Source organism: Zalophus californianus, chromosome 3, assembly GCF_009762305.2.
Source record: "Zalophus californianus isolate mZalCal1 chromosome 3, mZalCal1.pri.v2, whole genome shotgun sequence".
In the NCBI taxonomy this organism is placed as follows: domain Eukaryota; kingdom Metazoa; phylum Chordata; class Mammalia; order Carnivora; family Otariidae; genus Zalophus; species Zalophus californianus.
The window spans coordinates 54,296,150-54,318,024 of NC_045597.1; the positions used below are offsets into that span (position 1 = coordinate 54,296,150).

Sequence of the window (21,875 nt, forward strand, 5' to 3'; positions counted from 1 at the left end):
AAGGACACCAGAATGAGAAAGAAGACAACAATTGGTGGCTCTCAAACCTCAGTTCCAAGAAGAATCCTTTAGGGCCCCTCTCTAGTCCATTTGCATCAGTACTTTGAGGTGGGCTTCAGTATCTATACTTTTAACAAGCAGCCTACCAGATCTAAATAGGGGATGGACTACTCTTTGGGAAACAGTGATGTAGATAATTACAAGGTGACTAAGTCACTGAAACAGATAATCAAACTTGATTACATAGCTCCATTTGGATCACTGCACTTTTCTCCATATCAATGGTCTCTATTCTTGTCCCTTGTCCAGGAAGCCACCACCACCCTCTGTCTCTAGACTTGACCACTATTTCCAAGTCTGTTGTCTTGCTTCCACTCTTGCCCTCTCCATCCCCTTCTCCAGAAGCTTACCAGAAAGATCTTACATACTACAAGTCACACATCACTCCCCTTAAAACTCTTCAATAATAACTGCTTAATGGTGATGAGGTTTCCATTTGGGGTGATGAAAATGTTTTAGAACAGATACCAATGGTGGTTGTACATCATCATGAATGTACTAAACAGCACTGAATTATTCACTTTAAAATGGTTCATGTTATATGAGTTTCATCTCAATCTGAAAAAAGAAAAACCAAAACCAAAACTAAAAAAAAAAAGCCAAAAACCTTTCAATAGCTACCTACTGCACGAAGGATAAAATCCAAAGTGCTCAGCATGGCCTAGTAGGTCTGGCATAATCAAGCCCTAAGCCACAACTCAGCAGCCTCATTCCCAGCTACGGTCCACCCTCACTCTCTGCACTTCACCCACACCAGCTATCTTTCAATGGCTCCAAAACCCAAGCCCTACCTCATGTGTGGGATTCACAAATGGGACTCTCCATCTAGACAGCCCCAATCATTCTTCATATCTTCTATCTTTTTTTTAAGATTTTATTTATTCATCTGAGAGAGAGAGAATGAGAGAGAGAGAGCACGAGAGGGAACAGGGTCAGAGGGAGAAGCAGACTCCCTGCTGAGCAGGGACTCGATCCTGGGACTCCAGGATCATGACCTGAGCCAAAGGCAGTTGCTTAACCAACTGAGCCACCCAGGCGCCCAATCATTCTTCGTATCTTAAAAATTATTTTCCCTATAAGCCTTCTCTGATTATTTCAACCTTTCTACACCCTTTTAGAGAAACCAGTTCTTTTCCAAGTTTTTATCAAGAGTTCCAATTATAGAATTATTTTGGGGTTCCTTAATACCCTCTCCAGTAAACCGTGGGCTCCCAGAAGGGCAGGAACAGTGATCATTTTTGTTCACTGCTATATTCCCAGCACCTAGCATGAACTTGGCACAATACCCATTCACTGGGGACAAGGAATATGTAGCACGCTTTCCTCCAAAAACATTAAATCTCTACTACAGAATGAGTATCAAGCTAGGTCACAGTATTATGTGAGGTTTAAAACACATATGTCAACATTATTCTTTTAATGACTAAATGAGAAAAATCACAAACTACTTAGGGCCAACTCAACACAATAAAGCACACCAACCAACGCACAGAAAACAATTTCTCTCACTTCTACAGTGCCTGCTCTGTGCTTCTTGATGGGTTCAGGTCCCTACCGCCCAAGAAAATTCCATTTAAAACCTCTCTCCTGGGCACCTGGGTGGCTCAGTTGGTTAAGCGACTGCCTTCGGCTCAGGTCATGATCCTGGAGTTCTGGGATCGAGTCCCACATCGGGCTCCCTGCTCAGCAGGGAGTCTGCTTCTCCCTCTGACCCTCTTCCCTCTCGTGCTCTCTATCTCTCATTCTCTCTCTCTCAAATAAATAAATCTTTAAAAAAATAAAATAAATAAAAAAATAAATAAAACCTCTCTCCTCATGCCACTGCACATTACTGAGCAATGAGGGAAAAAACAGGGACTCTATCTTTGCAGAAAGATGCAACTGTGGTGAGTAAAAGACCAGGATTCAGAAGGATGTCATGGGAAACCATTAGCTGCTCTCACATAGGCACTACTTCCCAGAGTAAAAAGTGTATGGAGTACTCCCAGGGAAAAGGGACCCTGAACCCAGCCAGTTCTGAGAGATGACCAGAAAAGGGAAATAGATGAGAAACTCACATAAGAGCAGGCGTGATTGGTGTTTTGTTACTAAACAAACTGTTCTTTAGTGATTATAGGTGAGCAAGTGATTTCTTTTTTCCAGTCTTGCACTTGTATTAACCAGAACCCTAATGTGTCCATGAGGCTGAAGTATGTCTCAATTACTTACCTTCAAAGCTTATGTCCATTTAAAATAAGCTTATTTCTTTTCCATTGTCAGCCTGCCCAGAGCCACCTAATCTACAATTCTCCTGCCCAGCACTCACCACTTCTGATCATTATGGAGAGCAGAGGCAAGCCAGGAGCCTTACAGGCAGCTTCCAAAGAGATCTATCTGTTCATAACTGTGTGTGCTAGCCCACTAAACACTCTCCAGCCCGTCCACTGCAAAGACAGGAGAACACCAGGACCTGAACACATCTATAGCCCACAGTACAGGCTCCTTTTCAATATGTAAATTCTTCTTTAGCCAAAACTTTGGATTTTCCCAGGCCCTAGTCCACCGTCCCAGTAGTGGTTTGCATGGCTGTCCATTTAAAGACCATCCCCATGTGTGCTGCAATGCCTAAAGGTACTGTTCGTGGCCCCGTAAGTGAGGGCCACCTACAACTGTGTTGTGTGTGTGACCTTCTGGACATCTCAGTCGGAGAAAGCTCGAAAGCTTTTTCGTTGCTCCAACTCCAGCTCTCTCTCAGTTGGGGACACCCTGGAGAAAGACAAAGCTGGGGGCGCCTGGGTGGCTCAGTCGGTTAAGCGGCTGCCTTCGGCTCGGGTCATGATCCTAGGGTCCTGGGATCGAGCCTGGCATCGGGCTCCCTGCTCGGTGGAGAGCCTCCTTCTCCCTCTCCCTCTGTCTGCTGCTCTGCCTACTTGTGCTCTCTATCTCGGTTAAATACATAAATAAAAATCTTTAAAAAAAATAAAAAATATATATATAAAAAAAAGAAAGAAAAAGCCGCCTAATGCACCCAGCTATGAGACCAATATGGTTGCAACCAGCAAGACTGCCCTCCAACAAGGGGAGGAGCAACCTGAGTGGTCACTGCACTGTCCTAACACCTTCCCCTAAGCATACTAAGTTTCTCTTTCATGCCCCTTCCTTAACGTGGCATCTGGCCCTCACGGTGGCTCCCAGCTTTGCTTCCAATGACAGGGCTTCTAAATGTGCTTTAAACTCGAAGATTCTACTGAGTCCTGTTCCCTTCTCACAAAAACATTGTTATTCCCATTGTTGCCATTGTTTTTGTTACAGAATCACATATGCTTCTATAGGAGATGAGCTGGAGGGGCCAATAATACAGATACACAGCATCCTTGGGCAGGGAAGTGAAATGCCAGCAAAACTAAATCCTAATATAGCAGACATATGCCCCGTAAACCAAAGTACATTCAGGAGTGAGTCACGAGACCAATACGTGAACATGGGCATAAGGGTATTACACATGGAGATGAGGTAAGTACTGCTAGCAGAAGATAATAGGGAAGGCTAGTAAAAGAGGGGCCCCAGGACAGAATTACAAAGACATTAGGGAAGGTTGTCAGAATCCCAAATATATCAGACAAAAGGAAACCAGTGCTGGAAAACCAGAGACTGGGAGCGGCTGAATAATCGGTAAAGGGACTGGGAATCTAGGTGGGAGAGGTGAGATTACAAACGCAGGTGCTTTCTACCCTGACTGGAGCTAGCAAGATTTTTCCAGTGGAAGAAGCCAGAATAACAGAAGAAGAAAACCCCGTCAGATTTATACCATTTCCATACTTTAAGGAACTGCAAAATCTCTAACTAGGAAAACAGAAATCTCTTCAATTATTTTTTTACAAGGGAAATTTAATATAGAGAATTGGTTACTCAGGTGATGGTGGAGCAGAAAGCCTAACAGGATAGGGAGGTAGTTCAAAGATCAGCAAGAGCAGGAAGCTGCGACCTCCCCAAGGCTGAAGAGACGATAGCAGGAGGTTATGTGTCTGGAGTCCATGGGCCAAGGTCGCTTGCAAGCAGCGAGAACCAGAGCCAGTCTGTCAAGCATGAGTGGTACTCTGGCGGGAGGGATTCCGACTACCAGGGGTGCCACATGAAGCTCAGGGAAAGGAAAAAATACCCTGGCTTTGCCCTTCGCCCTTCCCTCTCTCACCAGTGTCTCCCACAGGCTGAACACGGTGAGCCGGCCAACTCAGAAATCTGAGAGAGCAGACTGAGGGGTGAGCCCGCTCCAACACAGGGAGGAGGAGGGGAGGGCCAAGAATGCGAGAAGAAAAGGACAGAAACTCTAGTACAAGGAAGGTGACGTACAATGAGATTTAATAAGCAAGCATTTTTTGCAACAGACATACTTTTAAAAGTTTGCTTATTGCCATATAATGGCGCCAGTAATGAAGCGGTCACCCAGTAACAAAGTGGAAGCTATACCATGGCCTACTGACCTTCCTGCCATGTTGGGTGGCCCTGGATAACACTCTCGAGAGTCCCAGAGTTAGAAGGGGGTTAGGGAATTTATTCTCTAATGCTCTTTCTTCAGTTACAGGTAAGCCAGGACTAGTCCAAACAAGCAAATTTTTTTCAAAATTTTCAAATGAAAAAGACCCTTACTTTTTAAAGTAAAAAATATCATAGGCATTGAATAGAAGAAAACGTGCATGCACATGTGTGTGTGCACACCCAAATGATTACAAGTAAAACTGGGGAAATCTGAACAAGATTGGTGGATTGTATCAACCAATATCCCAGCTGTAATACTGTACTATAGGTCTGCAAGATATTATCACTGGGGGGAAATGGGTAGAGTGTACACAGAATCTCTGTTATTTCTCACAATTCCATATGAATCTAGAATGATCTCCACATAAAAAGTTTAATTTAAAAAAATCATAAATATGTGCATAATATTCTCTATTAATAAGGCTGCGTTCCTTCCATTGTGTTTCACCCATGGTGTCTCCAGCCTCCTTATGCTCACATATCCAGTATTTCCGCTGCCATGACTCTGTTCTGTTAAGCAAGGCCCAGTACGCTCTTTGCTGACCCATTCTACTTCTTATAATTCAGTCTTCTCCTTGTTATTGGTTCAGGGCTACTTTTGCAGAAATATGCTGGTGTCAGGTTGCTCTTGTTTGATTATTCAGCCTTTGCATTTCTGACTACAGAGCCAGAGTGTTAGTGTTTATATATGGGACAATTAGAAGGCTGCCGAATCTTATTTCATATCATCTAACAAGCTTTAACCTGTTCATTTCATGATTAAGCATTTAATTCAAAACAGCTCTCTTGACGGATTTATCCTTTCCTTTTCTCCCACCCTCTGTACCCTTTGATCTCCTTTGGGAGCTGGTGGCCTAAGAACGGGCAGGAGAAACCGCAAAGAAAACCCTGGCATTTTGACAGAGCAAGAGAAAAGAACCAGCCCCACCCCCAGCTTCCACTCATTCACTTAGCTAAAATACAGGCTATCAGAGAAGCAGAGAAAACAATAGACGTAAGTACATGCTAGGTCTTCCAGAAACCAATGGTGGATGAAAATCACCTCTTGCTCAAGAGTATGGGGGAAAATCACTATTCATCACAAAATGGACACGCGTCACATGCATCTCTGCAACTCTCCTTCTCTATATAACTCCACAGATCCTTCCTGTAAAATATAACTTTCTTCCTTTAATGATCCAGCAGTGAATTATTTATATTCTTCAATTTATCTTCCTGTCTTCTTTTATTTATTCCCAGACTTGTGTTACTTAACTCTAGAAAGCCTGACCAAGGTTACAGGCAAGGCACAGGAGTCTCTGTCCTTCAGGGGGACCAAGCCTAATGCACAGAGTAGGGCCATGGTGCACAGCAGAGCAATGAAATCTCATTTTTGGAACGGCAGCCGGAAAAGTGACCACACACTGCCGGCCTCCATGTCGTGACAGCTTTCCATCAAAATCCATTTTGCATCCCCACAGCTACAACCTTCACTTTGGCGGGCATCATTGCCTGCCTGGGCACTGCCACCTCCTAGCTGATCTCCATGCTCCTGACTCTTCCTCCGTCAATCCACTCACCACACATCTGCCCGCATGACCTTCCCAAGATGCAAATCAAAAATGACGATGCCTACATCTTAATCCTTCAGTGGCCCTCTATCATCACCTGAGACCAGGTCTCCCAAATTTGCCTCATTATAAAAAAAAACAGTGGGGGCATTAATAAAAAATAAAAATAAAGCAGATTCTTCCATATCTTATGTTGGGTTCCTCCAGAAACAGACCTTGCAACAGAATTTAAGTGCAAGTTATTTATTTAGAAGAGGATCCTTGGAAGCACTGACAGAGGAAAGAGACAGCCAACAAAGCACAGATACCTAGCACATTGCCATTATGGCAGATTCACCAGGGAATTTGGGGACGTAGTGCAGAACATGTGTCAGCTATTGTACCAGAGGGTCCAAAACGTTAGTGTATTACCTTCCAGCTCCCTCTTGTCATTGGCATAGGTCCACTGAGGCCATTAACTTCACTGCCCTACCAAGCTGCCCTACATGCGGGAGAGAAAGCCTTCAGGCAGGGAACGAGAGCTGCTTGCAGAAGAATTTTGCAGACATATACTGGAGCAGTGACCATTTGGGTAAATTAAGTATGAAAGTGACCATGTCTGCTCCCACAGGCCATGTCCCTGAAGATTCTGATTCAGTGGGTCTGGGGTGGGACCCAGGAATCAGCAGCATAGCAAGTGTTTCATGTGATTGTGCAGAACAAGCAGATTGTAAAACACTGACTAATATCATTACGCTCAAAAGCTTGTTTGGGTTCTGCTAGGTCCTCCATTGTCTGTCTGCTGTTCTGCTTTCCAGACCTACTGACCCTCCTTCACAGTCACCGTTAAACCAAACCAAATTTGTGCATTTCCCTGCAAACAGCATATTCTCTTCCATGAGCAGGAACTGTGCCTTAAAAATCTTTATCATCACCAGGGCCAAATACTGTACCATTCATATAGTAAATGCTCAATAAATAATTTATTGTTAAAGAAATAATCCTAAAAGAAAATAGTATAATATTATTTAAGTGTTCCCTGGACAAAACTACCTTCCCTATGCATCAAAATAGTAGGTGCAATTTTACCAGTGAAATTAAACAAATATATATTGGCTAATGTTTGCAAGACACTCAGGAATCCCTCCAGAAAAGTACTATAACCTTTTATCAGTATACAACTTAACATCTTTTCCGCCCCCACAAGGGGAGTCCTTTAACAGAGATGGGCAAACAGGGGACATGATTTGGTCCTTGACCACTGGATATGGTGCCTGCCTCTCTCCAACTTGGTGTGGCCCCAGGTTGGACATAGAGAGGTGTTTTTAAAACACATGGGAGGACTACCTCTCCACTTTCACAAAAAGGTGAATACAGGAAAGCAATCTGCTGAAGCTTTGTTGATGCAACACTATTAATGAATCCCTACAAAAGAGATAAATAGGTAGTGGTAGAAAGGTGAAGGATGTTTAGGACTAATTGGAAGCATGTCAAACTTTACCTACCTTGTGATTCTGCCAGGGTTGTCCATAGAGACACTATCACTCTCCACCTATTTCCAAAGATGGAGCAGGATAAAGAAGAAAGTCTTGTTTCAATGTCACTGAACTCGGGATTATGACTTCTTTCAATGACCAAAAATTTGGTACCTGGGATCTAGATGGTAACTTTGGGCTCTACCTCTTACTTGCAAGTGTTGCTGTTCTTTTTAAGCTACTAAAGGTGTTCTCTTGCAAATGAGACCAAAGCAAATATCTGGCCACTCGTAGTCACTAAAGACCTCATCCCTGGCTTTTTTTCCCACTGTTTGGGATGTTAACCACAGCCTCTTGGCCACATTCCAGTCTGGATAATTACACTGGGGCTAGCAAACTTCACCTTCCAGCTCCAACTAAATAAAGTATTCCTTTGGACTAGCTGCCATAACCTTTGTTCTGCTGCTGTGGGCTATTAAAGAGCTATTCTGTACTTAGGATGGCTGTATTTGTGAAAAATCAATACCCCTGGTATAACTTCCTGCACTGACAAGAAGTATATTCCACAATATCTCACTGGCTAAGTTATTTTTTTAATATAGTGCTAGAAACAATTAGAAAACTAGAGTAATTTCTTCTCCATCGTCTCAACTTTTACTATTCATACAGATAGAGATTGAAATGTTTGCAACATTATGTAAAGAAGGAGGGCAGGTATATATTCCACAAAACACACAATGAATGTCTACCACATGCGAGGCTCTATTGTAGGTACTGGGTATTGCTGTAAAGGCTGTGGGTTATGTTCTCAGCATAATTTGAGAATTTTCCAAAGGGAATAATTCAATTTAACTCTTCCTTTGTTACTGTATTTCTGAATCTGAATATATCCACTTAATATATCAACATTACCATGCACAGGGCTCCCAATAAAAACACTATTTTCACCCACTCTTAAAAGGGTCTAACCAGACTGGGGCAACCTGGGTGGCTCAGTTGGTTAAGTACCCACCTCTTGATGTTGACCCAGGTCATGATCTCAGTGTAATGAGATTGAGCCTGGTGTTGGACTCTGCACTGGGCATGGAGTCTGCTTGGAATTCTCTCTCTTCTCTCTGCCTCTCCCCCACCCCCCTATCCCTCCTTGCTCTCATTCTTCCCCCCCAGAAAAAAAGTCTTAAACTCAATGTGTATGTAGGTATGTGTGTGGAAGGATATGTGTGTCTAAGAATGAGAAAATATGCTTTCTTGGCTAGCTTGGAGGGTAACAAATACTGCTTAGATATATATTTATTTATTTGCTTGTTTTTTTAGCAATCATCCTACTTGTGTGGGTGAGAGTTTACAGGTTATAATAGCAGAAGCAGACATAAGGAAATTGAAAACGTAAATATCTCTTGTTTAAAGCTTCCCTTTACTATATGAAAAAAACCATAAATCTAGTGTTTAGTGTTCTATTACAAGGATGAAAACAACAGAAGGGGGAAAAAGTAAGTATCGTGTGTTTGTATATTCACATACACATATATTATCTTGTACATGGAGATTGGAGAGAGAAGTTAAATATCAAAATTCCAGTAGGTTAAATTATGGATGAACGACAGAATATTTCACATCATTCCTCACAAAGAGAAATGGTTCAGAAATTAAAAAAAAAAAATAACCTTAAAATTCAGATTAATCCTAGAGGATCCAAAACAGGTACTTGCCCTGGACAGACTATAACCAGACTGTGGAAAATGGTTTTAAAAATCAGTGAAGCTCACTTGAAATCTGCCAAATTATTATTCTGCTTGAAAATCTTCCTAGCTAGAACAAGTTAATAGCAGGCTTCTAAAACTAGGTTAAACATGCTGTAAATCAATTTATTCCCCCCCTACAAATCTGCTAAAGTACATGCTTTTCTGGTGAAAATGGTTCTTCAGTGGTACTTAATACTGTCACTTTATTGTTTCTCCAACCAGTACACTTCAAGTTTTTCTAAGTTGTTACATTAAAGTTAAATGCCTATCTTTGACATAAATAATAAACAATGAAATACATTGTTTAAAATAGCGGAAGGAACCTCAAAATGTATCACACAGGTAATACATAGCCTAAGTTTAGAAGAAATGATTAATAATGCATATGGGATCCAAGTTTGCCACCCAATAATTTATTCATTATCATTTTATTGAGTTAAGAAACAATGGGCACTATTACCATCTCTCACAGATAGATGACTCGTCCTCCACCAACATGCTTCAGGTAGCACCTTTGGCAAGATGGCTTTGATAAAAGACTGAAATGAATACTATGCAGAAACACAGTCTGTCCCATGTACTTTAAAGAGCCCAAATCACTACACCCACGGTATGTCTACCACGTTGCCGTTAGAAGACCGGAATGGGTGATTAATTAGCTGTAATGTTTAAACTCTCGCTGGTATAAAAGCCGACCAACACAATCTTCAATCTTATCCCCATTTAAATTTCCCACAGAAAATAATGGATCATTAAAGATTACACAAAGGTGTAAACAATTACCAAAGCAAGGGACAGGGCTTTCCCAGTTTGGAGAAAGAGGTGGGAGTCACAGGACTTCCATAGATTGGAGGCAGAATACATGATATACAATGCATCTTACACCATAATCTAGCCTAGTGTCAATACTAAATATTTATTCCCAAATAGAACTGTATTTTCTAAGTATATTTATTAGGATAAAAATCTTTTTTTATATAAGTTTTATGTAACTCAAGAACAAGAATAATTCCAGGGAGGAAATGGAAAAAATTTCCAAGTGTGACCCAAGGAAAGACATTCTGGAGATGGCTCAGTCACCAGGGTCAAGACACATCACCTCACTGTGCCTCAGTGTCCCATAAAATGAAAGAGTTAGGCCACAGCGTGAATCTCTAATTCCCTGCTAGCAGTAAAATCCAGCTACCTATTTAGGTATCATAGAGAACTCAAGTTTTTGTAAAATCCTAGGAGCACCTGACGGTAGCAGAAAATGTGTTTACGGTGTTTAATGACTATAAAGGGAAGAATGAGAAGGGTCTAAACAATCCTCTCAATCTTGCATTTTTCAGTTTAGACTAGGCTTAAGAGGGCAACTGAAATTAGATGCTTCATTTCATCCCACAATAACAATATAATTCTTATTATAATAAAAATTTTAAATACTCTTTTTAAAAACATCCCAAAAAAGAAACAGCTTCACCTTACTCAAATGAAACTTAGAGCTGTCTCACGTGGAGGGTTTCGGTGCTTGAGCTACAGTATGGGTGTCAGGATGTGGAAGCAGCTGTCACTGCTTTGTTTTTCATTCACAGTAGGTGGTTGCCAAGCAACAAAATACTATTGTCTGTTTCCATGATCTATTGGCCAATTCTACTGGTGATAATGCTTTCTACAGTTTAAAACAGGGCCACCGTTTGTACAAGCAGAAATGAGAAAAATTTTTAAGAATGACAACATATATATAAATAAATACACCGAATGTACCCCCAAATTATATATATATATACATATATAGCTACGTGTGGATATACATACATATATTTTGCATTTATGCATATGTGTGTGTGTGACTATATACATTCTTTTTCTACCTACCTCAAAACCTATCTAAATTTGAGAGCTCAAAAACTAGACTCTGAATCCCTTGAAGGCAAATCAAGGCATGACCTACGGATATGAAAACATAGTAAGAATTATATTTTCAACAATAGCAGTAATTTCCAGTTTGCCAGATGTATCAAATCTGTCCCTTGAATACAAAGTCCTACAGTCAGAAAGCAATTCTGTCTACTTACATAAAAATAATAATAAATGGAAAGACTTTACTATCTACTTTGGAATTACCTAATATATTTAACATACTGTATGACTATGCGCTACCACTGTGTACAAAGATAATAACTGAAATAGGAAAATTTGGTTGCTGTTTACACCCAAGAATCTTAAAATACATTCATTTTTAAAATAATTGAATTGTTCTCCCTGGAACAGCCTCATGCGATTCCCACTTTGTTTTGATATGGGTCCCTGGGGAATAACAGTCCTGCTATGTTATTCTTGCATATTTCACTACTCGCAAATAAAATAACACCCAGTGTACTCAATATAAAGTTGTCAACATTAACTTGCATCAGTTGCTGTTTGTTTTGCATTGACAAGGCTTCTAAAGATAAAAATTACAATATTCTTAGATGTACAGACACAACATCAAAACAGCCTGAAGGAATTAAAGCTTGAAAATGCTAGAGGCAATCACGTTTTGAAATGAAGAGAAATCAGTATCATTTATGCATACATATATATTTCTGCAAAGGACCTAAATAACGCCAGAACAATCTTTGGATTTTATGCAATGCTCATCCGTCTTCTTTCACAATATTTCAAAAGCACTTTGCCTTAACTATTTAGTGCATCCCTCTAAAAGAACTTTTAAAATTCACTTTTTGAAATTCATTACCACTTGCAAATCTATATATTACAAGAAGCTGGAATAAACAAAATCCATTACATGGATTGACATTATTAAGAGATAAAGTCTCATATCAAAAGGACAGCGCCAGCAAAACAGAAACAGTGTGCTAATAATGAACTAAATATTATCCAAAACTACCCCGTTCTGGGACAGAGCCTTCTTCAGCAGAACCCACCCACCTCCCGGGAGTGCCCATCCGACTTTCTCCTTCACATTTCACCCCACAAATGACCCACTTTTTCTTCCTCAGCTTCCCAAGCTCGCCCACCTGTGTCCTTCCTTCTAACAAGGAACAATTTCCATCCCACTTTCTCCATCTTCTTCAGCTCTCTTAGCCACCCATTACTTTCTCCAAACTACTGGACTCAAACCTGCAGCCCAGTTTGCCACGAACCTCCGCATACGCACTTGTTTCCCTCATTCTCCTAGATATGCTTTAAAAACATCTACCACGGAACAAATGCAATATTAGTAAAAGCAGGGGTACAAGCCAGTTTTTGTGTTGTTTTTTACTTACAACAGTAGAATGTTGAGAGATAGAAAGGGAGAAAAGCAGGAGTGTATTTGGAGGGAGGAGGATGGGTGAGGGACTACACACAGCGGTGTAGACGCGGGGATCCTACAGACCCAGCTTCCCCACCTGTCGACCCCACTTCCCCCATGTGCGCGCCGCGGGATGACAACCACAACACTCCAGAACCACCCCCCTCCGGAAAGGAGGCGGGGTTACGCCTTCAGCCAATCAGAACCCGCGAACTCCGGGTGTCCAACCTATGGGGTGGCCGTGGCCCTGTAGGGAGGAGGACGTGGGGTGGTCGGGGAGGGGCCGCGTCCGTGGGAGGCGCGCACGTGTCGAGTCCAGGGAGGCAGGGAGGCGGAGAGGCGGCAGGCGTCCAGGACCTGAGGCGCGCGCGGGCTCTGCACCCTGGCAGCCACCGAGTCCAGCTGCCCAGTGCCTCCTCTGCCTTGGACTCGGCGGTCCAGGACGTGCTCCCGCCAAGGAAGACACGTCCAAGGTGTCCGAGTTCCCCGTGTAAGGGGACAGTCACAAATAACAGTACCTAGCGCAGAGGAGAAGGCGAGTGAAGTTTCCGGCCCGCACCACAGCGGAGTCCGCCAAGACAGTGAGGACAAGGGACGCAGGGCGGGAGGGTGACAATCGGGAAGGCAGAGGGCAGCGGGAGGGCTGCGCGAGCAGGACGCGGTCCCAGGTGCTGTGCAGGGGGCGGCGGGCCGCTGGGTGCGCTGTCCAAGGTAAAGGGGAGGTGGGAAGCGCGCGGCGGGCGCGGAGCTCGGAGCCAACACCGGCTGGCGGCGGCGGGGAGAGCGGGGAACAGCAGTCTGGGGCGCCGGGCACCCCCTGGCTCGTAAAAGTGACAGTGCTGGAACTGGGATAGAGCGGGGAAGGGCGCGGGGGACTGCGCGGAAGCCCCCAAGCTTCCACGCACCCCTCCCCACCAGCCTCACCTCTAGCTCCATTCCCCTCCCCCTCCCCGGAGCCCACTCCCCTCCCAAGCCTCTGTCCCGGGGCCGTGGCGGGGGCGGGACCGGGGAACCCCGGCTCCAAGCCCGGACACCCCAGAGAGGCTGCGGGCCCCGGAGCTGCTTGCTTACCTGGAGCCGCGGTACAGGGAGCGGGAGCAGCCCGCCGCGCGGAGCCGGGAGCCGGGCGCTGGGCGCGGCGCGGCTCCTCCTAGCCTCGGCGTCCTCCTTCTCCGCTTCTCCCGGACTCGTCCCGAGCACGAAGCTGCAGGACGCGGCTAGGCTGCCGCTGCGGTTCCCTCTGCTGCCTCCGCCGCCGCTGCCGCAGACAGAGGACGCCCCGTGGCGACTGGAAGCCTGTGTGAGTAGCGGCGCCCGAGAGAGTGGGATCTGGTGGAGACTCCGCGGCTCGGGGCGCGCGGGCGTGCGCACGCGCGCCTGCGAGTGTGAATGTGTGTGAGTGTGCGCGCGCGCGCCCACGGGGTGGGGGAGTCGCGAGGGGAGGGGGAGAGAGGGCAAGAGATGCTCGTAGGGACCGAGGCAAAATTCTTTGCCCCCGGAAATCCGTAAAGCCGGAGAAGGAGGATCGAACACGCGTCTCGCCGAGGGGGAGCTGCCCGCGGGGCGGCGGCAGAGGGGGGAAGGGAAGGCAGCACGGCACGCGGGCTCCGGATCCGAGCGGGTCTGAGCCGAGCGGAGCGCGCAGCCACGGATGCAGCAGAGGCGGTGCCCGCAGCCCTCGGTCGCGCTGCCCCCTCTAGGGAGGGGCCGAGCCGCTGGCTCCCGCCACCGCCGCCGCTGTCCCGACTTCTTGGCTGTGCGCGGGGGAACAGAAATCAGGACCCCACGGTTGCCACTGCAACCTTGGAGTCTCTCGGCCCACTAAGGGGCCGAGCAGAGGACCCGGGCGCACGTGGCCGACTACCGGCTGGAGTCCGCGTGTGCAAGCGCTGCGGGAGTGGGAGTGGGCGGTGGGCCCAGCCCACCGACTGCGGCCCACCGGCTTTTCTGTGTAGGGATGCAGGGCGGGGAGCAAGAGTGAGGTCTGTGGCGGGTGAGGACAGCTTGCACGGTCCGGAGGAAGGGAGGGCGTTTCTCACTCCCGGTGGAATGCTGCCTCTTTTTCTCCCCGGAGGCCACTTTTCCTCAAAGTTAATCCACTTCCCAGGTAAAAGTGCCGGTCTTTTCTTTGTTCGGATTCAGCTAACTGTGCAGGCAGCCGAGCACTGCCTCTCTAAAGTCAGGCTCCGCCAGGAAGCGGCCCGTGCGGCCATCGTGGGGCTGCTCTTGGCCTGTTAAACCCCACCCTCCTTCGTTCATCCAAGCCACACTGTTATATACCTTAGAAATAAAAATTTTAAACACATTACACGCCCTTCCTCCTAAAAGACATATCATCCTAGCAGTATTCTTTTCCATGCTTATTTTAAATTATAAGTGCAATTTTATTCACCCAAGAATTTCTTGAAAGATCATAAGGTCTGAGTAATACTTGAAAATACCCTTCTTGGCAGGATTCCTTTGCGCAGGGTTTGTGTTTTGCATACTTTTGCATATCCTCCAGTACTTAGTACAGTACCACGTACATTGTGTGTTTTCTATAAATGTTGAATGAATGACATTGTTTTCTAGCTTCACGTATCCTGAAGGCAAAGACTTGGATGCTGGGAAACTCATTACCATCCCACTAGGCTTACTTGATTTTAAAATTGCACCATTTCCCTGTGTGTGGCTATTTTCCCCTCTGGCAGCCAGAGCCCCAGTGTAAAAAAAAACTACAGGAAATACTGACCCATTGTGCAGCCTTACCAAAGGGTGCAAGAAGAGAGCACTCTGCAGGGAACCCAATGGGATATCCTGGGTGTAAGAAGTCTAAAGCATGCTTTATTTCAGTGCTGGGGGAATCTAACCTCTTAAAATGTGAAAGTCACTGTTCATTAGCAATTTATAATTTCCCTTTTAGAACAGCAGGACAGGAAAAAAGTTTTCAGAGAAATGCATGTTTCTACTAGCTTGCCAGTTACAAGCTTTTCTCTTGTAAAGAGATTTACTTGGTGGACACTGGCCAATATATGCAGGGTCACCCCATACTACTATTTCTGGGGCAGCACCAAGCCCACATCCTTCAACCTTGGTATTTTTACAATCATCGTCGTAGAGTAAAAGTCCTCAATTTTACATCCCATGCTAAATTCCAGTTCCTTTGAACTCAGGCTCTTCTATGAGCTGCTTCTGTCTCCACTCATGATATCACAGCTTTGAAATATGACTGAAATAAGGTGAAAATTAAAATGGGCTTATTTGGGAGCTGCCAGTGTGTTCTCTAGTGGGGGTCCCTTTAAATAACTTCTGTCCCTCAGTTTACAGTCTTCTTAGGAGCCATGTGTTGTGATAAGGAATTCGTATGCTTTTTTATGTTGAACGCAAATATATGATATTTAAAATTTTAACTTGAAAGGAAGCTCTAGAACTTGCAGGGGAACAGAAAAACTCTGACACCCCTAAATAGATTCTTGACAGCCAACCTTTAAAATAGGCATGAGGTAAAATCTTCCAAAATAATTTTAAAGCTTTGTTTTCCTTAGAAAGTTGCCTTTAGGCTTCCCAAGTGCTTGTCTTACTGCGTGGGACAGAAGAATGTTACAAAGTTTTAACTTCTCTGATGACCACCAAAGGGGGCAGTCTTATCTCTCTAAAATTAAATACATTTATAAGAAACCAATATTTAAAAATAAGAATGTAGCCTTATAGCAATCTTAATTTATGTTAGTTTAAAAGATAAACAATAGAAGGGATAACAACGTAAGATGTATAGTGTTTATGACCCACTTAAAGATAAAAGTTTGGAGGAACAGCTAGAATTAAAATGCTATAAATCATAGGTCCTCAAGATACTTAAACACTAAATAATAATAAAATGTGCTACTAAGAGATTCACTGTTACATGTTATTATAAATTGGACTGAGAATCAATAGCATATTCATAAAGGTCCTATTTTTCTTCCTAAAAAGGCCTTGCTCCTTAACATAACTGCTTTTTTCAATTTGCAGCAGTGCAATAAACTAGTCAAACATTAACTTTCTTAAAAACACAGTATTGGGGAAAGGTGGGGTATGCAGAGAAACACTTTAACCTGATTTGACCACAACTCAGTAATCTATTTTGTCATTCTAAATGAAAAACAAATGTTTTCTACCTCTGAACTGGTAAATCTAGGCTTAGGTGAGATGTATCATGAATTCCAAAGTCAACTCCTCATGCTGGGAGCAAATTGCCCCAAATTCTCTGAAGTGAGGAGGCAGGAACCGTTAGCTGAAGTGCTGCTGTTGATTTTAGTGGTTGTGAGCACGCATAAGGAGACAGATAATTTCCCCAATAATTAGGTCCTAGATCACTTAGTCCATTAGAGTTTTATATGATAAGAATCCTTGACCTGCACCTGGACACAAAGTGCCAACTTGGTACACAGAGTATAGCATGGGAACAAGGAGAAGGCTCACGTTATGCTGTTTGCATTCACACTTTTATACATTGCTTTATTCCTGGCATTACTTAGGGCACCTTAATTATGACTAAAGATCAAGCATCTTAGGAAAGTCAAAAATCAGAGAAAGAACCAAAAAAAATCAGAGAAAAAAGCAAAGTAAACAGGTTTTTGTCATCATCAGTGCGGACATTTAGGGTACGGGTGAATATATGAAATACCACTGGTTTTTAATAGTTTATGATAGAGTTATGGATTTCTTGGAAGCTGAAGAAATCTATGTATCCTCTCCTCATGAAAGTGAACATTTGAAGATATAAAAAAAATTTTTTGAATAAAATTTCAGGAGTTAAAGGAATCCCCTCTGAAACTGAGGTTAAGAACCCCTGTCTAATATACATCCTTTGCACATTGACATTTATAGCTACAGAGAGATGAATTGGTAGATTTGCTAATATCCTCACTTCTATTTTTAATCTGATAATTTATTTGATTGTTAACACCAGAAAGATGCATAAGCAAATCAGTAAACCAAACAAGTATTTATTGAATACCTACTTCATAATCAATTCTGTTTCTCATGCTGTGGTTGTTACCAATAAAATATAAAATACAATCTATCTCTGCCTTTAAAGGGCCTACAGTCTAGCTATCATTATTCTTAGGAACAAAAAAGTAAACATAAGCATAATTTTAACACTTGACCACGTACAACAAACCTCAGTTTGAATTACCAATACAACTTACTAGGCCATTTGTTAAATAAACCATTCCATTGAAAATTGATTATTAGTTGCCAATGTCTATATGCATGTTTTCGTATTCATATTCCATAGTACTAATCATGTAGATTATTGCATGATGTATAATGTAAAAAGCTAGTTTATTGCTGTATTCTGAATTTTAGATTAGAGATGTGAAGAAAATTATTGACAAGAAATACAGACTATGTTGGCAATGGCAGCTATGGATTACCTATCACAGGATCCCTGGGCAAAGTGGAATTGATTAGAATATACTAGAGTTCATATTTGCATTCATCAAAGAATTAGTAGGGGCACCCATGTATTTGAGATTTCTAGATCTACAAAGACCCAGCAGTCTATTTTTGGAGAATTTTATACAATATTTCATTATAAATTATAAATAAATATAAAATGAATATTATAGTATTTATCATTTAACATAATATGTTAATGTAATATTTTATTAAGTACTTTCCTTAAAATGTGTTAAATCCCAGGACCCTGGGATCATGATCTGAATTGAAGGCAGGTGCTTAACCCACTAAGCCACCCAGGCACCCTGGTTAATATAACTTTTAAAAAATACAGCTCCTTCACTCAATTCATGACAAAATGATGAAGAACAGAAAAGTAACAATCCAAAGAAACAAGAAGTTTTCAGTGGTTAAGGCAGTGTTACCGTGATCTCCCCTCGCACTCATAGGGTGGCATAGACATAAAGCCAGTCACAAAATTAGAGCCGTGGAAAGCCCAACCATCCATGTATCTAAAACTTTACATAGCCTGCCTCCCCAAGGACCCCAGAGGCTTCATGTGGGGAAACCAAGACTGTCAGTCATATCTTTCTACCTTTCCAGAGGCTTAGTGTCATATAAAAGTAGCACTGGGCACCACGTCAAAAGATCTCAGTTCAATCCTAGTTTGGCCAACAACTTGCTGTGAGACCTGGGGCAGCTCACTTTTGGAGCATCAGGTGGTCCTCCTGTGTAATGTAGACTGTCTGATTCGTTAAGACAATTACATGAAATAATGTGAGGAAGAATCCCTCACATTGTAGGAGCTAAGTGACTCTGTGCAATTTGGGATCTAAATAATTTATATATATATATATGTATATATATATATATATATGGCAGAAAATTGGAACATGTACATTAAATGAATGGGAGGCTCCCACAGAAATTCTGGAAGCTTTTGTTAGATTATAACTTAAATAATGTTGAACTGATTTGATGATTCCTGGGAGTCCCTTCCAAGGATATTTTAGGAAAACCACAGACAACCAAATGTTGGCAGAAACAGACACATGCAGAAAATTGTGGGTTCCGTAATTCTAGAGGTGCTGTAATTCTATAAATTCTGCTATTGCAAAACCCAAGCTTTTGTGTTCATTTGTTTTTAATTAGTCTGTTTTTTCTGTCACACCGATTCTGCCTCCTCACTGTTGCTTTGCCCTGCGAATATAGCTATGCGAACATTTATTTTACAGATTAATACCAACAGTAATTTTTTTAAACAAGAATAATTCACTGTTTTCTCCCCCTTAATTGTAAAAGCAGTGTGTGTGCTCATTGGGGGAAAAATAGGCAATGTAGAAATGTATAAAGAAGAGAAAAATTGCTGTAACATCACCTCTCAGGGACCAACCACCATTACTATTTTGGTATATACCCTTCCAGACATTTTATTTGCATAGATTTATTCTTTTAAAAGTCATTCAAGTCAATGTTCAGCCATTTAAATGCATACTAGCATTTTAGTAAAAACAGTTAAATAGTTTCACAAAAAGGTTCAAATGTGGAGTTTTCTTCCCTTTCCCCTTCTACTCTTTCTTTCCAAGATGGGCCCTCAGCTCAGCACATCCTTTAAACAGGATTTTAACTAGGATTTTAACTAGTCATCTTTGGAAACTTCCCTTCCAATTTCCCCACTTTCACAACTTCTAACAATGAGTACTTCTTAATGACCCTTTAAAAACTTAATCTCACCTTGAGCTGACATGATCTGGAGTCACAAGCACTGCCCCTTGGCCTCTGGCCATTCTGTGGGTGCTTTGCATTACTTAGCCTCCACCCCCAAGATGAGGTCCAGCTCTGACCTTGGATCTGGTACTGCATTCCCTGATGGAGCAAAAAAGATTCTTGGTTTCAATAAGTAACCAGAGTGTTCGTTGGTGTGACCATCTACCGGTTCTACAGAAGGTTGGCGTAGTGGTGAATTATTTGAGTTCATGTTTTATGTCAATTGCTGCGGGCAAAACTTGGGAAGTTGGTTTTATTTTGCTTTTAAGAATCTATAAACAGTCCTTCACAATACAAATGCTGGCTATAATTCCAATAGAATCTCCAACTTTAGCAATTGAGCCTGTTTACTCTTTTACCCAGAAGCTATGGTTATTAATGAAATGTATAACAATGTTTGTTTATAATTTTGTCGGTTTGCTAGTTGTACAGAGAGCTTCAGGTTTCCAAAGTAAAACAACCACAACCCAACCTGTCCGCCTGCAAATCCAAGAGCCCAGGACTTCCAGTGCCACTTCTTAAAATGAGAGCTAAAGAACTAACTGTAGGAAGGAAGGAAAAAAAGAAAACAAGAAAACAAGGTGAGATTAATTACATACAGGAGTTCTCTGAGGAATATAGACCCTACATTGTGAATTATGAAAGTTTTAAGTAAGTAAGTTACAACATCGTATGTCCAACTCATAAAAGAAAATAATGAGATAATAAAATGCAACATATGAGACAAGCTATAATCTTGGAAATTGTATACAGGGAATAACAATATGTATTAAAAAGTTTTCAAGAATTGATAACATGTCTCCAGCATTGATCAAAGGAGAGAGCCATCAAATTTAGCAAATTAGAGAGTTTCAGCAACTAGAAAGGTATACTCTTATTGCACAGGATCACTTATCTCCTTTCCTGTGCTAGATGCCATAAGATGCCAAATTCACACCATTAAATGTGAAAGGTGAGGTGAGGGAAGAAACAGAAAATCTGAGATCGGGAGAATGAGGCCAGTGCTCCAGAACCAAGTCCTTGAGTGTGGAATATGTGAGTGCTCCATGTGATATACGGCTTGGTCGAAGCTCAGAGACGGATGCTGTGCACCTTCAATTTGTTTGACCCATCCTTAAAAATCAGTCTTTAAATTATTATAATAAAAACATATTTGACCAGAATAAGAAAAGTGGAAATAAGTACAAAAATCGTTTTAATTTAATTACTTTCTGCTAAAATATGGTATGCTTCATATCCTTTAACCTAAACTTCACAAATTAGAATCACTAGAGTAGTTTTTATAGTTAGCATAGAAAAGTAAAAATATGTGATTTAAGATCAGATAAAGCTAGATTTAAATCATAGTTTTGTCACTCTGAGTGAAATTAGGTAAGTTTCTTTAACCTCTTTAGGCCTCCATTTCCTCATCAGAAAATAGGGATAAGTTAATACCTGTTAAAATGTTTTGTGAAGATTAATGAGACAATACTCAGCATTTCCTTTCCTAATGTTGACATGCCCCTGGGGGCTACTGAGGGTACATAGAGTTTACTCTCTGTGATGGTTAATTTTATGTGTCAACCTGACTGCACCATAGGGTACCCAGAGATTTGGCTAAACATTATTTCTGTATGTCTATGAGAGTGTTTCTGGATGAGATTGGAATTTCAATCAGTGGACTGAGAAAAGCAGATTGCCCGCCCCAATGTGAGTGGGCATCATCCTATCTGCTGAGGACCCGAAGGGAACATAAAAGCAGAAAGGAGAATTTGCTCTCTCTGTTTGACATTGGTCCTGATTCTCAGGCCTTTGGACCGCAACCAGAACTACACCATCGGCTTTCCTAGGTGTCCAGCCTGCCGACAGCCAATGGTGGGACTTCTCAGCCTCCACAATCATGTGAGCCAATTCCTTCTAATAAATCTCTTTAAATATGAATATTGGTTCTGTTTCTCTGCAGAACCATAGCATACCTTCCTCCACCACTAAATGGACCTTTGCTTTCCCATGTCTGCTTTCTGATATTTCTTCAAGATGTCAGCTGTCTCTTCTTGTTTCTATCAGTTACACTAATCTTAGCTTCTTGTCTGCTCCAAAGAGAATT

At 42.4% G+C, this 21,875-nt stretch overlaps 1 protein-coding gene across 4 annotated transcripts in view; it reads right to left on the reverse strand.

Moving 5' to 3' along the window:
- Positions 1–13,787, reverse strand: part of ENOX1 (ecto-NOX disulfide-thiol exchanger 1) — a 555,783-nt gene extending 541,996 nt beyond the window's left edge. For all 4 annotated transcript variants that reach the window (XM_027591387.2, XM_027591386.2, XM_027591388.2 and 1 more), the window contains exon 1: positions 13,670–13,787. The gene's annotated coding sequence lies outside the window, so the exon portion shown is untranslated. The remainder of the gene's footprint in view (positions 1–13,669) is intronic.
- Between the last annotated feature and the right edge of the window lie 8,088 nt (positions 13,788–21,875).